The sequence below is a fragment of the Notamacropus eugenii genome, chromosome 4 (genome assembly GCF_028372415.1).
Source record: "Notamacropus eugenii isolate mMacEug1 chromosome 4, mMacEug1.pri_v2, whole genome shotgun sequence".
NCBI classification, from domain to species: Eukaryota; Metazoa; Chordata; class Mammalia; order Diprotodontia; family Macropodidae; genus Notamacropus; species Notamacropus eugenii.
In genome coordinates this window covers 290,789,768-290,808,380 of record NC_092875.1, presented here as the reverse complement: position 1 = coordinate 290,808,380, position 18,613 = coordinate 290,789,768, and the positions used below count along the sequence as shown (strand labels likewise).

General features: G+C 36.0%; 1 protein-coding gene across 23 annotated transcripts in view; it reads left to right on the top strand.

The window, feature by feature from the left end:
• NCOA2 (nuclear receptor coactivator 2) overlaps positions 1-18,613 on the top strand; it is a 346,666-nt gene that overhangs the window by 104,739 nt on the left and 223,314 nt on the right. For 5 of the 23 annotated variants that reach the window (XM_072604819.1, XM_072604825.1, XM_072604814.1 and 2 more), the window contains one exon: positions 11,462-11,547. The exons of 15 other annotated variants lie outside the window; for them this stretch is intronic. The gene's annotated coding sequence lies outside the window, so the exon portion shown is untranslated. Of the gene's footprint in view, positions 1-11,461; positions 11,548-17,618; positions 17,862-18,613 lie in introns of all 23 variants that reach the window. 3 more of the 23 variants (XM_072604824.1, XM_072604818.1, XM_072604821.1) reach the window with 2 other exon arrangements.

The following is an 18,613-nucleotide window of genomic DNA, read 5'->3' as shown; positions in this document are numbered from 1 at the left end:
AGGTATCTTCATCCTATCTGTATCTTCCTTGATTTTAAAACCCTCCATCTTATCAAACTCTTCTAGATCCCTTTTGTTACTTTAGTGCCCTTTTCTGGCCTAGTTTTGTTAATCATTTTGTGCGTGTGTGCATGTGTGTGTGTATGTGTGTGTGTGTATGTGTGTGCATGCTCTCATACACATAGACCACCAGAACTACATACAATATTTCAAGTGTGGATAAACCGTATTTTTTTACAAGATTAGACAGTATTTTGTTTCCAAATGCTTCCTGATAATGCAAACATTTTCTTGGCTTTTGTTGATGAAATAGTAAATATTGGACCAGTGTCTTTACTATTCTCATGGCTCCAGTGCACTTTGTCTTATCTTTCAATTTTGTGTAATGGAGCCATGGAGAGAGCTGCCTGAGAAAGGAAGAAGCATTTAAAAATTTTAAGGCTATCTGACCTTTCACTCCACAAAACTGAGAAATAGAAAACTTTGGATCCTTTTTGAGAGAGGAATCCAAATTCTGAATGTAAAAACGTCAGTTTGATTACTCTCTTTTCTGTTTGCATTCCTTTTTGATCTAATTTCTCTCATCACGTATATAAATCTAATTCACACACATACACACACACAAATTTCTGACTAGGTTCATTTGTGATCATGATACTACACATTTCCAGACTGTAAACGTTCAGCCTGTCACAGTGATGGTTAACGGACTTTGAAACAGTGTAGCTGTACAAGGGAAATGAATTGTTTTCTCTTAGTGCTGTTAAAATAGTTTGTTTTTAAGAACAACTGAAGATGGAAATATTTATGCTATAATTATATATAGCTTGTCAAAATCAGAAATACTTATCTGTATTGGTATTGATATTTCTCAAAATTGATTTTTCCCTTGATCTTGTAATGCTGGGTTTATATATTAGAATTGCATAGTGTTGTGGCAAGAGCACTATCTTAGGAATTACCTACCTGGGTTCAAATCCTGCCCTTGCTACTTAACAACTATATGACCTTGGCCAAGTTGCTTTGTTTCTCTTAACCTTAATATTGTAATCAGTAAATTGAAGGTGTTGTTCAGATAACTTCTGAGGTCCCTTCCAGATCTAAATCTGTAGTCCTGTGATCTTATTGTCAGGTGAATCATTATTAGGTTGTAGATTTAGAAATGGAAGAGAACTCAGAGATTTTCTAGATGTTTAATAAAGACTTAAGATTTTGTAAAGTGATAGAATATTAGAGACTTGTTAGTATGCAATAAAAATATCACAATTCTATTTTTTAAAGGAAAAGAATCACATTGAAGGTCTTTCTAAAGAATAGCTTTTCTAGAAAACTGGAAATTTGCAGTTCTAAAGATTTTAAATTTAAAATGTTCTTCCTCATGGAAAATGTACTATTCCCAATGCCTGTCAGCCTCATCCATTACCCTGGTTGTTTGTATTAATAATTTGGAATACATGCAAGTTCATATAGGATAATACAAAAAGGACATATATATTCATATTTTATATGCTAGTTTAGTTAATAAAATATCAGTTATATATATATAAATAACATATATAATATTTTACCATATTAAAGATGTTGTTCTATTAGGGAAAAGCTTGTGACAAATAATTTGTAGTATATGGTTAGGATTATTGGACATGCAGTGTGGTCTTATAGTTAAGAGAACTGGGATCTGATGTCTAGTAATCACCAGTTGTGTGTGACTTTGGGCAAGTTACTTAACTTTTTTAACACCTCATTTCCATTGTTTGTAACTTGCAAATTGTAGTACTTGTACTGAATTTCTTTCCAAATTTCCCAGCAGTCTTTTAACTATCAGATCTGATGGACTTTTCTCCACTCAGCTTTCTTGACCTTTCTGCAAGCTTTGACATTAAATAACCATTTTCTTCTTGATACTTTCTTCTTTCTAGGTTTTCATGATACTTCTCTTTCTCCTAGTTCTCCTGCTATATCCCTCTGACCAGTCTTTGTCTCCTTTGTTAGGTTTTCATTCAGGTCATTCCCTTTAACCTTGGGTATCTCTGAAGGCTTTGTCCTAGACTTTTTCTTCTTCTTTCATACAGTCTTATATTAATGTACTATTCTGTAATATCCTATCCTTTATATCTAAAATTGAACTCTTATCTTTTCCCCAAAATCCTCTCTAACTTTCCTATTACCATGGAGGAATATTCCTGTTCTTCCCAGTCACTCAGGCTTTCAAAGGCTTCATCCTTGACTCCTTGCTCTTTCTTAGCACCCCCTTATTTCCAATCCATTGCCAAATCTTTTCGATTTTACCTGCTTAAATAACGCTTCTATACTTTTCCACCTTTCTCCTGTAGTATTGCCACCCCTCTGATGCAGGATTTCTTCACCTCAAACCTGGATTATTGTTATAGCCTGCAAGTTGTTCTTCCTGCCCTAGGTTTCTCATTCCAGTCTGTCCTCTACTCACTTGTTAGATGGATCTTAAAAACACAGGTCAACTCTAGTAGTTCCCTAGTTGCCTCCTGTGTCAAATATAGACTCCTCTGTTTTGATTTTTGAACCCCTCTGTTGCTCAAATGGAACACATCCATCTCCCAACTGAAATTTTTCCCATTTTTCACCATCTGAATCCCATGCCTCCTTGTCTACACATCCTACTTCCCCTTACTTCCCTCAAGTCTATCCAATGCTCCATCTTGTGCAAGAAAGCTTTACTCTTTAGTGCCTTCACTTTGAAATTACTTGCAAATTATCCTATAAATACTTTGTTTATACATAGTTGTTTCTAGATTGTCTCCATCAGACTCTCTTAGACCCTTTCCCCCACTCCCTTTATAATGCTTGATTTAGTGACACTGGCCTCCCTCCTCTTCCACTAGATACTCTGTCTCCCTATTCTGGAAATTTTCACTCATTGTCTCACATGCCTGGAACTCTCTCCCTCTTTATCTTAGCCTTTTGGCTTCCTTGCTTTTCTTCAAATCTCAGTTTAAGTTCCATGTGCAAGAAACCTTTCCTGACACCCTCCTCCCCCCATGGCTGATGTCTTCTTTTGCTAATTATCTCTAATTTTTCTTGTACATAGATGTTTGCGTGTTTTTTATCCCATTAGACTGAGTTCCTTGAGAGCAGGTGCGGGGGAGGCATCTTTCTTTGTAGGCCCATACATTGTAGGCACTAATAAATACTTGTCAATTGACTGTACTACTTACCTCTTAAGGTTATAAGTTGCTTTGATCTGAATCTATGATTTCATCAATATGAGGAATTCTCAGTGTAGAAGTTCACTCTACCATTGCAAATCAGCTAAAGAGTTTTCTGGGGCATCTGAGAATGTCCATGGTGTCACCCAGCTTCTAAGTGCGAAGAGGTGGGTCTTTAACCTAAGTTTTCCTGACACCAAATCTGCCTATGTGTTATACTACACTGCCCCGTTATCTACCCTCATTCTCTTATATAAGAATTAGAAAGCATTAGCAATAGTTGATAAACAGAATTTTTATTTCAGTTTTAAGAAATTTTTATTTAGTGGGCAATGGTAAAACTATTTAATATTTAAAACTCTTGATTGGGGAGGAAAACTGTTTTTGTACTGCACAACATTCCACTTTAGCATAATAAATAACACTTTGGGTATAAATAGTCTTCCTCTGACTATTTTCTAAAGCTTATTCAGGGTTATCAGTCCTGATTTAAGTAAGGGGGTCTATTTTGTAGCATTGTTTAAATTCAGCATCCATACTAGTAGGACAGTGCTCTTCTGTGTGTCATCTTTGTGTGTCATCTTTTTTGGGGACTTAGTGTTTTGGGTGATGATTTAATTATTTATCTTGTCAATAAATTTTAATTTTAAAAAGAGGACAAAAACCTGAGACTGTTGTCCAAACATCTGCGAACCATGCTTCCTGGCTAAAAGGTCAAAACAAAATATATATTTGATTCTTTCTGGATTTATATAGATTCTTGATTAATGGACTTGAATTACTTCAAGGTGGGCTGTTTATCCACAGTGAAAATTCATGTGTCTAATTTTTCAGTTATCTGACAGACTGCTGATGACATCTTAAAAATTTATAGTCTTTCCATGTCTCATATTTGTTACTGTCTCTTAAGACTTACAAGTAAATAGTACTGTCAGAGAAGAAAAAGGGGCTATTGGATATAGGATTAGATGTGTTTCAGTGTTCAGGATAAGCTTCTTTTAAATAGGGACCTTTTACTTTTTGTATTTGTTCCTCCAGTTCCTAGCACAGTGCTTGGCACCTAGGCACTTAATAAATCATTACTGATTGATTGGTTCGAGATTAAGAAGCTTTGATCTGTAATATTGAGATATAAATAATCTTTATAGACTTAGTTTCATTTCTGTAATACAGATGAAATATGTAGTCAGTAAATATTGATCAAAAGATAAAGAATATATAGAGATGGTTGGGAAGACAAGTACCTAGGCTGTACTACTTGATTCTGGAAACCATATGGATTTTTGTCACCAGAGCTAAGTGTCTCTATTCATTCAGCTACCTTAATAAATGCTTAATCATCTTTTTGTTAGTTTCTGTAGCAGGGTCCTACCCACATAGGCAGTGGCTTTAGGGAAGCAAGGGGAAAGAGGAGGTATTTTTTGTTGACCAATTTTTGAAAAGACATACCTAGATAGACCATAAAGTCCTGCACTGTATAACAACTATGTGGATCATATATGTTCATTCCAGAATCCCATATGCCTCTCTCTCACATCTAATCAGTTGGCAAGCCGTATCAAATCTGCATCCATAGTATCTCTCACTTATGTCACTTTCTCTGCTCACATTGATGACTTTATTTCAGACCTTCATCACCTTTCTCTTGAACTGATACGATAGCTTTCTGATCATTCTCCCCATCTCAAGTCTCTCCCTTCTTCAATCCATTCTCTATTCTGTTTCCAGGGTACTTTTCCTGAAGTACATTTCTGACCATGTGGCTTCTTTACTTGTAAATTTCAGTGACTACCTATAGCTTTAGGATCAGATATCCTCTTGTTTGACATTTAAAGCCCAACACTACTAGATTTCAGCCTGTGTCTAAGTATTTTATATGTTACTCGTCATCCAGCACTCCAGGGTTAGCTAAATTGGTCTTGCTGTTCTGTATATCTCCTTTTGCAGTGACTGTCCACCATATTTTGAAATATACCTCCTCCTCACTTTTTTTTCAAAAAAGTGTTTCCTGATCCCAGTCCTCCTCCCTTTATCTTAGGATTAGAATAATGTCGTTTATTTTCTAGTTCTGCACAAGCCTTCAGATGGAACGCAGACATTCCCCACCCTCAAAGGAATGCGAAGGGGTAATGCTTTTTATAGTAATAATAATGATGATGACAACAACTAGCACTTTAAGGTTTGCATATTGCTTTACAAATGTTATTTTATTTTTATCTTCACAACCTGGCAGGTTGATGCTATTATTGTCCTCACTTTATAGATAAGAAAACCAAGGCTTAAAAAAGGTTAAGAAACTTGCCCAGAGCCGCATCTAGTAGGATTTAAACTCAGGTCTTCCTGGCTCCATGTCTATAGCTGTATCCATTAGTCCCCTAACTGTCCTTAATTGCCAAAAGAGACCAGTAAGAAATTGAATATGTACTCAGAACATAGACCACATTCATGCTTCTGTCCTTAGCTACCCATCTATGTAAGATTCTTAATGGAGTCTGGGAGGTAAAAATGATTGAACTGAAACTAATCACCCTAAGGTCACATGAAGTAGCTTATGGAAGGAAGAAACTTTTGATCAAGTAAGAAATTATTGAAAAACTAAGGGTTGTTGCCATTGCAGAAAGAGCTGGGTAGAATTCCAATTGAAGAACCAGTAATATCTCCTATCCATCCACTCCCTTAGTCAGTGACTGAGGGTAGATAACAGATTTCAACTGACCATGGAAAAGTGAGCCTAGGAGACTAGCAGGTCCACTCTAACAATGATGTGCTCTGAAAAGAGCACAGTTGGCTGACCAAACTGCCTAGCTCAGTTCACAGTAATAGCTGCCCTTATGAGGAGTCACTACGTGCTTTATGAGTGTTTATTGATTGATATCAAGCACGTAATAACATGTTGCAGTTACAATACAATGCACATATATGCACTCCAGAAATGCTTGTCTTTCTACTATGTGGGTAACTTAATTGTCCTTTTTTATGCTAAAGCAACAAAAGTATGCTTAGTCTCTGGCCTAACGTATCTCATAACTTTCTGCTATGATGTCTTGAGCTTGTAGATGGCCTCACCTGATTTTCAGCATCCATGGATCTACCAGCATAATAATTCTACTTCTGAGATGGTGGATGCTAGATGCTCTAGACTGACTGTCACTGTCTTGAGTCTCCCTGAGTGGCTAGAGAGACATTCATAGTCTGCAAACCCCTGTGGAATAGGGAGAATTCTTTCTTGGTTTCTGTTTCTTCCTACTTTATTTACTTTGTTCCAGTCCTTTTCTCTCCTTGTACTCTCCTCCTCCTGCCATTTTCCAGTCTATTGTCTTTCTGGCACATCCTAAGCTCCTAGTAAAAGCTCTGCCTGCTGATCTTCCTAGCCAACTCTGAAGACAGCCCATTTTGCATTCCCTCTTGACTAGTTCTGATTTTAGGGAAACTTCAGGATTTCTCAGCCCCATGATGGAGCACTAAATACTCAATGATTAACTCACCAGGTGTGGGGGATGAGGGCTTCAGATTCTGGAGTTTTAGGTGGAGAAGAGGGCAGTAACATATCCCTAAAGTACTTCTGATTAAGAATTTGCGGTAATTGCCTTTTGCCTTTATGATAAAATATAAATTGCTCAGCTTGGCCTTCAGAGCCCTCCCTCTCCAGGCTTTTCACACATGTGTTACTCTCCATCATGAAATCCACATGACAGCTCATATTTATGTAGATAGTTTTTTAAGGAGTGCAGAACATTTCAGATGCTTTTTCTCATCCCTGTTAGGTAACAGTAAACAGAGTAGGAAACTGGATGCCAGAGGAGAAATGACCAAAAGGGGACACACTGTATTACAAGTGAACTGCACATTCTCTTTGTAAAACCTAGAAATAGGAAACTAAACAATTAGGTATAATGCTAAATTGTGAGCACTTTAAGCTAAAAGTACTATAGAATTTCAGAAAAGGAAGTGGTTATTTTTTGTTTTTTTAAATGTAGAGAAGTTGGTATAATGAGGTTCAGAGAAGTCTACTGCCCCTGTCACTTAACTCGCCCTATGATTTTGGAATAAGCTGCTTAGCTTTACCTCTCTGACCTACTGGTATCTTTATCTTGTCTTACAGAGTTAAATCTATGGTCTCTCAAGGCCTCTTTAGCTCTAAAATTTCTTTGTTTTTAATAAGATTTGCCAATTTGTTTTTCCCTTCAAGAAGGCATTTCTTTATTCTTGATGTTTGAGAGATTTTAGTCTCAAACTCTTTACTGTGGTGACTACCTTCATGTATTTTCATCAAGGTCATGCTTTAGCCAGAGTGGTATTCTTTTAAGTTAGATTGCTCTAATTACTTCTTTACTTCATCCTTTTTTTTTTTTTAAAAGGAACATCATTGATTTTCTTTCATGGCATAGCCTCCTAATAACTGGTTTAGGATATAAATACATATTATTGCTTGAGAGTGCCTATTTGTTAAAGGCATTTTCTTTTTTTCTCTCTTGGTTTTTTAAGGGGAAAGGAGAGATTAGCAATAGTAACACCCCCAGAAGAGGGTCATTAAGTTTTTTTTTTTAATGCACAGAAGAGAACAGAAGGAAGCACCAACAAGTTTGTCAATTTTGAAAGTAATGTTTTTATTTTTTATAACAGACTTTATTATATACTTTAAAAAACAAGTAGCATAAAATGAAGATCATGTTTTCATATGAAACCCCTTTTTTGTGTTCTACTCTGCATATGGAAATGCTTTGTGTGTATGTAAAATTCCTGAATAAAGGTAAATTAAAAAAAAATTCCCCCCCAAAAAAATACATATTATTTATAAAAAAATTAAATGCCTTTGTTTCAAATATGAAAACAAATTCAACATATTCACTCATCTACAAGACACTTACCTGTCTCTACCATAAGGCCTGTCTACTTGCCTGCCTTCCAGCACTGAGCACTTTGATGTAAAACTTTAAAATATATTAGTTGATTTTAATTGTTTATTATGGTACCTCAAAACATAATGGTAAAATGAAATCCCTTAATAATCTCCTTTAATACTATTTCCACAAGATTAATCAGAACCAGAAGTCATTTCTGAAGAATGTGGGCTTCTGGAGGGTGAGGGCTGTCTTTCACCTCATTTTGTATCCCAGCGCAGTGGGTTTGATAAATGCTTATTGACTAACTGAATCTGTACAAGACAAGGAACTTTTAGTGACTCTTAAAATTAAAGACTAATGCTGCAAATTTGCCTCAGCTACCACCGGCAGGATATTAGTGATCAATTCAGAGATTTTTGTTTTGTTTTTGTAAAAAATTTGAGGCTTACGAATGCTACTGAAGAATGAATGGTTTTAAAAAGTGAAACCTGTGTTGAAACATTCATCTCATTCTTTGTGGTGAGTGTTGTAGCACTGAGATGATGAGATATAGAGGAAGAAGCTCTGTGCTCAAGAGTCAGAACTGACTGCTGCACAGGTACCAGGAGACTGGGGGAACAATCACTTTACCTCTCTGGCTCTCAGTTTCCTTATCTGCAAAATGAAGATGTTGAACAGAAGGTTATTGAATCTCTTAAGCTCTGTGTTATGATTATGTAAAAAATGGTCACATTTAGATTTGAGCAATGTATCTTTTAAGAACTTAAAGAGAGAAACATTTTAGATGTTTTATGTGCTGGTTTCCCCTGAGTCAAATTTTTATTTGGGAAATTATCTTTTATTAGCTTGGATGTCTTCCTTTGAGAATTGCTTATCATCCTTTGAATATTTATCAGTTAAGGAACCATTCCTATTATAAATTTGAATCAGTTCCTTATATCTTAGAAATGGTACTTTTATCAGAGAAACTTATACTTCAAAGATTTTCTTTCCCCAGTTAACTATTTCTTTTCTAATTTTAACTGCCATTGAGTTTGTTGGTATAAAACCTTTTTAATTGTCTGCAGTCATGATTGTTAATTATGTGTTTCCTTGCATCCTATTGCCTTAAATTGTGTTCTTCTCTTCACACTTCCCCATTTTGGAAAGAAGAGAATAGTAAGTAAGGAATATGTAAAGTACTAGTGATTTGTGCTTGATACAATCTACTACTTCTTCCTTCTTCTATCCTCTCCTGATCAATAAATCAATCAATTAATAAACATTTATTAAGCACCTAACTTGCCATACCATGTGGCAGGGAGTAATGTCTAAGAAGACTGAAAAGGTAGGAAGGGACTAGGTTATGAAAGACTTTGAATGTCAGAGCATTTTCTATTTGACCCAGGAGGCAATGGGAAGCCACTGGAGTTTATTGAGTGGGTGTGACATGGTCAGACCTGTGCTTTAGTAAAAAATCATTTTAGTGGCTGATTTGGAGGATGGATTGGAGTGATGAGAGACTTCAGAGAGGCAGACCTACCAGCAGTCTAGTGCAGTAGTCTAGATATGTGATGACTGGGCTTGCACTAGGGTGGTGGCAATGTCAGAAGAGAAGTCGGAGTATTCAAGAGATTTTGCCAAGGTGAAATCGACAGATGTGGTGGAGTATGAAGGGGGGAAGATAAGAGGTAGTGAGGAGTCCAGGATGACTCCTAAGTTGTGAACATGAGGGACTGGGGAGATGGTGGTTCCCTCAACAGCAATAGGGAAGGAGGGGGTTTAGGAGGAAAGATAAGTTCCTCATCAGTTCTTAGTTTTTCTTTATTTTATTTTTCTGTCTTTTTAGCTCCTTTTCATGATTTCTACCCCATCTTTACCTTGAGTTCGTTTTCCTTATGACTAACTCCTCTTTGACTTTGATCTCCCTTTTATTTCCCCCTCTTCCTGGTCTTTTCTGTTTTCTTGTGGAGTTGAATGTTTCTACACTCAACTCTTAGGAGTTCTCTTCTCCTTTCAAATGACAACTGCTCCCCAACACCTTCATCCATCTTTATTTAGTATTAGACTTGCATGCCCAGATTATGGGAGATATCGTATTTCCCTTCCTCTCCTCCTTCTTTGTTTTCTTCTGTATTCCTTTTCTCCCTTTAAGGTGATCAAAACATGACAACAACACTTCCAGGCCCTTTGTCTTATCTCACTTCTTCTATGACCCGTAGTGACATTAGCAGTCTTAGAGGACACTTGATTCTTCTCCTCCATTACTATAAATACTTTTTTCTTCCTTCAAAAAGTATCTTCCCTGATATGTTTCTTTTGATTCCTACGTTTGCATTTCAGAGTTTCTACTTAGCTCTTGTTTTTTCATCAGGAATATTTGAAAGTCCTCTGCTTCATTAAGATTGTTTTTCTTACTCCGTTTTGGTCGATGTTATTCTTGAAAATAAGTTTTATTCTTGCCTTTATCTTTTGTCTTTTTGAATTTTCATTCTAAACTTTCTGCTTTTTTTCTTCAGCTTTTTAAATTTTGTTTTAATGTTTCTCGTCACATGGAGTCATTGACTTTTGTCGTGTGCCTTCCAGTTTTCAAAGTGACTGTTACTTGGATAAGATTTTATATTCCTTGTAAAAAGCTGTTAATTCTCTTTACACATCTTTCCTCTACCCACTCCCCTTTCTCTTTAAATCTCTCCTCTAGCTTTTTCATTCTATTTACAATATCATTTTCCCTCTTTTTAATTTTTTTTTTTTAAAGATTCTCTTGTTTTATTACTTCGGGGAATTCTAGTTGACTACACCCAAGCTTTGTTTTCCTTTGTGACTTTGCTTGTAGATACCGTGTAGTAATTGTTCCCCTTTTCTGGGTTTATGTCTTGGATGGCCCTGGCTCCATAATGGTTCTTTATTGTAGATATCCTTTTTGGGGAGGAGGGGGTGTTGTTTTTAACCGATTGGTTTTATTTCCTAATTTGGAATATTGTACATGCATGATCTGTATAATTTTGCATGGAATTTGAGGGCATTTCTGTGTCCTGATATGTATGCTTTGGACTCTTGCTTTCCCTGAGTATTGAGTGCTGTTGTCTAAGGATGTCAGGGATGGCTCAGGTTGGAAGCTGCTGTGGTTATTTAGCTTCAGGCTCCAGCTTGGATCTGTGGGTTTAATCTGCAGTACTGATAAGGCTCAGAACCACACAGCTGTAGCTCACTTCCATGAGCATTCCTGTTCCTTGCCCATTACATAGATTTAGACCCTGTCTTGGATCTGCCCCAACTGTCTGCTTAGTTCATGATGCTTTCAAAACCCACCCTCCTCTATTCTATTAAACATCCAATTTTCCTCCCTAAAGAATTATACTTAGCTTTTTAGGTAAATTATTTTTGGTTATAAGCCTTTCTCTTTTGCCTTTTGGAATATTGTATCCCAATATATTTCCTCTTGTTTTTTCCTAGAAGCTACCAGGTCTTATGTGATCCTGACTGTTGTTCCACAGTACTTGATCTGCTTCTTTCTGGACATCCTTGGACTATGAACTTTTGTGAGTTTTCCTTTTGGAGTTTCTTTCAGGAAGTGATAATGGATTTTTTCTATCTTTACTATGCTCTCTGTTTCAGATACATCTGTGTTGTTTTCATATATAACTTTTTGGAAATACATTGTCCAGGCTTTTTTCCTCTCCTACGTTTTTCATTGAGTGCAGTGATTTTTAAAATTCTCTCCCTTTGACCTGGTTTCCAGGTTTTTTACATCAGATAACTTATATTTTCTTCTATTTTTTTCCCCAATAGCTTGTGGCTATTCTAGTTTTCAGAGAGATTATTTCTTGGGTAAAGCATTAATTTAGCACTTTATCTTATTTAGATGTTCTCATTATTCTTGCCTCCAGAGCTATTATTTCATTTTTTTAATCACTTAATTTCTTACTGGTATTTATTTAGGTCTTATAGAAAACCTGTTTTTCCCCTTTAGTCTTATAGTTTTTCTGGATCCTTTTTTTGAGGATCTCAAGATTTGCAATAATTTTTGATACCTTGTCAGTATTTTCTTGCAGTTTCTTCCACTTAAAATGTGAGCTCCTTGAAGAAGACCATTTTACTTATCTATTTGTATTTCCATGCTTAGCACTGTGCCTTTGCACACAGTAAGCACTTAATAAATGCTCCATTTATTCATTCTTTGATTTACTCATCTCTCCAGTTTTAGTTTGTGAACTTTATTTACTGAATTGGGGCTTAGTGCCAGGACCAGGCAGCCCACCCAACTACACTTGCTTTCTAGGGTGTTGGTCCTCTTATGTCTTCCTGGTTCCCCTAGGTTTTAGTTCTCCTCTTTACTTTAAGCCCTGTGGGTTTGAAGTTCAGAGCATTAGATCTTCAGGACCTACTCTGGAGTCTCAGACTAGTGTTAGGCCCTTACTCCCTTGGGTCTAGGTAGGATGTCTGTATTTGAACCTAGTGATACCGCTCTGGACTGGTACCATGATAGTGGTGGTGATAGTGGTAGGAGGATGAGGGTTGTGTTTCCTGTTACTTTTGCCTTTCTGCTTACTTTTTGTGCAATTGTGGAACAGAATAAATTACTCTCTTTCCCGTTGGATTTCTTGATCATTATTTGATTTGGAATGAATTTTAGGATTTTGCTGGAGTGGGTATGTGGGAGCTAGCCAGTCACCTTATTTGGGCAGTTATCTTGTCCAGTAGTCTCTCCTTGGATTTCCTAATCATTCCTTGGGCTATTGTTCTTTTTGAACCTTTGTAGTTGGGCTTTTCTACATCCTCTCACTTCATCATCTTTATTGGTTTCCATTTAAATCATTTCTAAGGAATGACAGAAGAAAACAAAATTTTTAGTAGGTAGTCATTTTTTGTATGTGAAGAAATTTTCTTCATCTATGAATTTCTGGGTTTTTTTAAGTAGCAGGCTTAAAATTAATCTTATGTAAATTTTTAGTTCATTTTTGTAACTGCAATGAGTATATTTTAGTATTTTAAGCTACACTTACAACATAATGAAAAATAATTGATTTGTAAAAAACCAGTAAGGATGGGCCAGAAGCTGTACCAAGAGCCAGGGACACAGAAAGGGGCAGAACACAGTCCTTGTCCTCGAGAAACTTACAGCATAATGCAGCACAGAATATTATTTTGTTCTTCAAATGGATAATACTCAGTGTAACCATGTGTCTCAGTACATAATGACCTGAGTGTAGTGGGGGGAAACAACAGCCTTTAGATGTTAACCAGAAAAATCATACTTTCATATAATATCCTGAAGTATATTTTATCTATAGTAAAGTGTGATTATTTTCCCCCATCTACCTGTATTTAATGTACTACAGAAGTTTCAAAACTGCCTCATTGTAATATAGGTTCTCAATTAATTGTAACTACTAAGTTAGCCCAGTAGTCTATTTTGTGATGAGATGTGTGAGCTAGTTCCTTTAGGAAAGAGTTATATAAGCCTTCCATCTGGAGTCTCTCCTAAAATTGAAAGTAAATTTTCATGTTTTTTTCTTAATCTAATTATATATCAGGGAAATAAATTTTTCTACATAATGAATGTGGCTATGACTTGGAGATAAAAGTCTGTATTCCAAAATCTCTCCTTTGCAATATAGAATGTTCTTTTCTATCTTTGACTCTGTATAAGGTAAATATTTCCAAATTGTACTTTACTACTTCTCCCAAAGCCCAGGCAGGCTACATTACTGTTTAGAATTAGGGTGTTAATGACAACATAGAGAATGACTAGGCATTTATATAAACTGGAAAGGCAAATACAGACTAGACTGTAAGTACCATGACCATACCTAGGTTACCTTTTAACTCTTCCCTATCTCAGGGATCAGTACAGAGTAAGTACTTATTAAATGCTAGCTAACATCAAAGACTAAAATGAAGAATAAAAAAAAAATGAAAAATAAGCTCATTTCTGGATAAAAAAAGAATTTTTGTAGTGAACAAACCCCAGGAACTGGTTTAATGAGTGGTCTTATTTAAGTAATAAATTCAACAAAAAAAGTGTCCTTCAGTATATAAAACTCTATTAGGCACTGAGGAAGATAAATAAATAAGACATGGTAGCTTACCTAGAAGATTTTCTTGCCAAGTAAATGATGTGAAAAAAACAGTATAGTCTTCTGAGGAAGCTTGGTCTAATCTAGATTAATGAAACTCAAATTCCACCACGATGAAAGTCTCAGAATACTCTGTGAATGGTTAATTAACAAGTGTTATTTAAGGAAATTGGACCTACCTGCCTCCACAGCCTTGCTCACTGGCCCTGTAAGCCACCAATTCAAAAAGTCCTTTAACCTTTAGATTTTTTTATTTTCTTGTTTTTTTTTTTAAATACTAGTGTTTTATTCTGAAATTAAATACTTCCCCTAAATGAGCATTTCCAGCTTCATACCAGAAGACAAAAAGATGATGGCATCCGAAATATAAGTCTACATTTCATACCCCTAGCTTTCTTGAAAAGTATACACTATATATTCCACACATTACTTTCTGCTTGTAAAATGTCATTTGTTTTTTACTTTTTCCTAGTTTTCCCCAGTATCCCTTCCTTCTCCATCGCCCAGAGATTTCATCCCACATTACAAAAACCTTTTTAAGGACAAAAAGAAAAAGAGGAAAAAATAAGCATAACTGATCAATATATTGAAAAAAGTCTTAAAACTTGTACATGCTACTACTGTGGGCTTTCCATCTACTGCCATTAAGAGGAGACCTGGGAATGGCCTTTCATCTCTTTTTTGGGGGGAATTCATGCTTGATCCTTGTAGTTTTACAGTGTTCACTTTTGATTTTTTTATGTGTATAGTTGCCATTTACACTGTTGCAGTTATTGTGTAATATACACAATATGTTTTCTTAACTCTATTTCATCCTGCATTACTGTACTCATCATATTCATCATTTCTTATTGAACCAGGAATATTTTGTTACATTCATGTGCCTCAATTTGTTTAGCCATTCTGAAATCAATGGGTTTCCTTCTGTTTTGTTTCTAGTTCTATGTTATTCCCCAAAGTACTGCTTATAAAATATATTGATGAGTATGAGGACTTTTTCCTTGGGATATAAGCCAAGTAATGGAATCTCGAACATGTCATTTATGATGCAACATCATTAGATCCTACTCTTACTCAGCTCTGATCTGAGTCAGAAGCATTGTTTTCTGAATACTCTGTTTTGGGTATTTTATTAATACATAACTTCACATATTGACCTAAATTTTAGTTTAATTCCTTGTTTGCTATTCATTTAATGTCCATAATTGAAAAATCAGTTAATTTGACTTAATGTAGACTCCTGTCTAATTTGTTTGTCTGTTTGGATTGTTTGAGTTTAGGAGCTCTAGAAGATAAAACTCTTTTGTAGGGCTAACATTTTTGTCAAAGCTATGATAAAAACTCGACTCTATAAGTAGGGTTGATTTAGGTTAAATTAATCAGTCTTTTACTTTAGATTAATACAACATTAGAAAACAGTAGTTTACATAAAGATGATTAAAATAAAAGGCTGGAAGATGTTTGTGTAGATTGTCTTCTCCCCATATTTTCAGATTTTCTTGCTCATCATAGAGAAAGTCTTGTAGTTTCACTTGTACACACTGTCTCCATTCGTTCGTAGCTTAGGCTTCATTCTTGAGGACAGAAAAGTAGTTGTTTCTGACACATCAGAAACAACTTTGTGTCTAAATTTAAATATCATTTTTATGACCTTAATCATCAAGTCTAGAATTCAGTTTTTTGTTTTGTTTCATTATTTTTAAGTTGTAAAGACTTTCTAGTAAAATTTAATGTTAAATTAACAAAAGTTATTGGAATTAATTTAATTTCTTTAGCTTTGATAATTTTTAATATAGAGTAATTAAAAAAAAAGAAAATCTTTTGGTTTGGTTGTTTTAGGCTCACCTAAATCATTAAATAATGGAGATAAGAGTTTTTTTTTTTTTTAAGAGACCAATAGTATCACATGTGAAGAGGGAATCTTGTCACTTTTAGAGACATATTGGGGAAGTGACTTATGGTATATTGAAAGGAATACTTTAATGGAAACATTGATATTTGGGAAAAGCATCAATTTTGTCTTCAGCATCATTTGCTTTCTCTCTTAACACAATAAACCATAGGATGATTACAAATAATTGCATAGGCACATTTAAAGAAGAAGCAAATGTGTTTCTATAAGCAATTTAGAGAAATTTGTTGTTGTTTGTACTTGTGAGTTCACAGATATAACAAACTCCCAGTGAGGAAGCCCTTTCTAGTTGTTCAAATCAGCAACTCTCCTGCAACCACTTCTACTCAGTAAAATTCAATAGCTCTCTATTACTTCCAGGATCAAATATGTATGTTTTTGTTGTACATTTGGAGCCTTTTAAAAACTGACCCCTTCCAATCTAAGTACACTTTACTGCTGCCATCATTGTATTCTGTGATCTAGCAACACTGGCATATTGTTTTTCACATGACACTCCATCTCAGACTCCATGACTTTGTACCAGCTCTCCTCCATACTTGAAATGCTTTCCTTTCCCACCTCTGCCTCTTTGCTTTCCTGGATTCTTTCAAGACTCAGCTCAAATTATACCATATGCAGAAGGCCCTTCCTAGAAGACCCTTCTTGACCCTGCTCCCTTTCCCCCCTTACTATTCCTTTTGTTAGGTTTATCTTTGGCAATGATTCCTATGTGAGATTGTCAGTGATTATCAACAATTATATCTGGCTATTCTACCACCAATCCACTAATATCTAACTGAAGTTTGATTTTTACTAATAATGTCAGCTGATGCTAGCTTGTTCATCCCTTTTTGATGAATTTTAAAGGATCTCATGGAATCTACAACTTGGGAAGATATCTAGGCCACCCATTCCATTTTACTGATAAGAAAACTGAGGCTCAGAGTTTGAATGACTTGCAGGGTTTGCCAAGATCCTCTGACTTAAAATTCAACTTTGTTAATTGTGTAGTTACCAGTAGGCAGGGAATTCAGTATTGAAATAAAACATATCATTTAGTGGAAAGCTTCTTAACTGGTTTTGTATAATGTATCTCTTGACAGTCTGGTGAAGCCTTATGGACCTACTCCGTCTCAGGATGTTTTTAAATGCTGCATAAAATAAAATACATAGGCTTACAAAGGAAACCAATTATATTGAAATATAGTTATCAAGATATTTTTAATAAATGAATTAATGTACCAAGTTGAGAACCCCTGATAGAGTCTGGGAGGATATGAATTTATTAAATCTGAAATTATTCAGACTCAGAATTCAGATTAGAGAAGCTTTTCAAAGATCTCAGTGTGGTAACTTTATTTAGTCTTTCAATATCTCTCCAAGCTTAAAATGTTTACCTGCCTCTCTTTGCATTACCATTTTATTTTGCATCAACTCTTAGAGTCCTGTTATCTTTGAAGAGACAAAGACATGGTTATGACCTATAGGTTTTAAAACCAGACTGATACTTATTAAGGCTGGTACTTGATTCACACAGGTAAAAGTCTCAGATAAACAGAAAAGAATTTAGATTCCATTTTACCCATTTTGTTTTCCTATCATAATTTGACATCGATTTAAAATAACATTATCAACACAGCCCATAAAATACCTGTAGAGAGGGACTCTCAACAAATTCTGGAGCAGCAGAAGTGGAGAACAACAGAGTGGAGGAGATTTCCAGCCCAGGGTCACCTGAAAGGCCAGCAGGAAACATCTCTTGCACCTGTCTCTGAGCGGAACTCAGCCCAGGGCTTGTAAACAGCCCTCAGGGGCGGAATCTCCAGTTGAAGCAGCAGCAGCAGCAACGGTTCACAGATTCCTCAACCCACAGGCGCCAAAGGTCAGTGACAGGATTTTTTCAGCTGGCTGGGAAGGGAGAAGGGCTTTTTCATAGCTTTGGCTTTAGGCAGTGGCTGCAGAGGCCACATCAGGCAGGCAGCAGCAATTCCCACAGCAGCCCCTACCCATTGTTGGATAGTAAAACCCCTGGGGGCACTGAGCAGCCCATCCTTTTTTTTTTTTAATTAAATTTATTTATTTAACTTTTAACATTCATTTTCACAAAATTTTGGGTTACAAATTTTCTCCCCTTTTATCCCCTCCCCCCCCAAACACCAAGCATTCTAATTGCCCCTATGACCAATCTGCTTTCTCTTCTATCATCCCTCTCTGCCCTTGTCTCCAACTTCTCTTTTGTCCTGTAGGGCCAGATAGCTTTCTATACCCCTTTACCTGTATTTCTTATTTCCTAGTGGCAAGAACATTACTCGACAGTTGATCCTAACACTTTGAGTTCCAACTTCTTTACCTCCCTCCCTCTCCACCCCTTCCCTTTGGAAGGCAAGCAATTCAATATAGGCCAAATCTGTGTAGTTTTGCAAATGACTTCCATAATAGTTGTGTTGTATAGGACTAACTATATTTCCCTCCATCCTATCCTGTCCCCCATTACTTCTATTCTCTTTTGATCCTATCCCTCCCCATGAGTGTCAACCTCAAATTGCGCTCTCCTCCCCATGCCCTCCCTTCTATCATCCCCCCCACCCTGCTTGTGCCCTTATCCCCCACTTTCCTGTATTGTAAGATAGGTTT